The following is a 1,356-nucleotide window of genomic DNA, read 5'->3' as shown; positions in this document are numbered from 1 at the left end:
CCAAACAGTGTCTATGGTCATGCTCCATTGGAAAAACCAAACCGGAATCAGTTTCTCTTCATCCATGGTGAAAAGAGAACCTCTTCCACTATGCAATCTGACCTCTAATTAATTGGACTATGGAATGGTATTTTCGACATCTTACAATAGAGTTAGGATCACATTCTCATACCAAAATGGTTCTTGTACACCCCTTGATTAACTTGTGGATTCTACCCAATCAAAAGACCTATCCTAGTAGAGAGAATTATTAGAATCCATGGATCAGCCTAAGGGATGTATAAGAACTATTGACTCCTCACAATAGGAGATGGGGGTCAATGATGAATCTAGGCATCATTTGATAACATTTCTGCTGTTCTAGAAACAACAGAAACTGCGTTTCACATTTTCAGAAACAAAAACGGATTTTTGTTGTTTGATACACTTGTTTCTCGAAACATTTTTTGCATACATAATGCCACTAAAAAACACAATAGTATCATTGGATGGCCAAAAGGGAGACAGGGTTCAGTTGCCTCTTTTTAGGTTTAAATAGTTGAGAGGTTTATCGGGCACAATAGTCTTTTTGTTTTTCTCTCAAATTCGTTTCTAGAAACGACGAAACAAGTCAGACTTGTTTCGTCAAAGTCGTTTCTAGAATTATAAATAGGCATAAATTTTGATTTATGTTTCTAGAAATAAGTGAAACGGAACAACTTTATTAAATGCTTTTTAGGTTATTTCTTCGTTTTTTGGAACAAGAAAACGCAGAAATGGAATGTCAAATGGTGCCCTAGAATCCAATGATAGCGTCGCATCACTATGGGTGAAAGAAAACTTAACCCAAACCAAAAATACTTTTTATTTTTTATTTTTTATTTTTTATTTTTTATTATTATCTGTTGGGGTGGGGGTGGGTGGTGGTCAGGGAGAGGATTGAACTTACCGGTGCACGTTGGCTGGTTGGCCCATAGTATTTGTTAAATTTTAGATAAGCCCAACCCAATGTTAGTCCCAAGTTGGGCCTCAACTGTTTTGTAGACAGACCCATGGACACTTTAGGTATAAACCTGTCAAGATTTTGCGATATTCTTTTGGCTCCGTTTAATTGCAAAGGAAATAAAGAGAAAGGAAGTAAAATCAAACCAAAACAATGCTATTTAACTTATAATAAAAAAATAATGATTTAATTAATATTTTGTGGGCAATAATTATCATAGTTAGTTAGTTTGGGAACGATAATAATATGTAAATAGATACTACAACAATTAAATGGACTATAGATTATGTAATAATATGTTTCAAAGATTTGGTGTAACAAAACGCGTAGGGCAATGAGACAATACGTTTTTAATACAGTAATTTTGTAAAATT

The sequence above is a fragment of the Macadamia integrifolia genome, unplaced genomic scaffold (assembly GCF_013358625.1).
Source record: "Macadamia integrifolia cultivar HAES 741 unplaced genomic scaffold, SCU_Mint_v3 scaffold94, whole genome shotgun sequence".
NCBI lineage: Eukaryota > Viridiplantae > Streptophyta > Magnoliopsida > Proteales > Proteaceae > Macadamia > Macadamia integrifolia.
The sequence above is the reverse complement of the archived record's forward strand: the minus strand, read 5'-3'. Positions refer to the sequence as shown.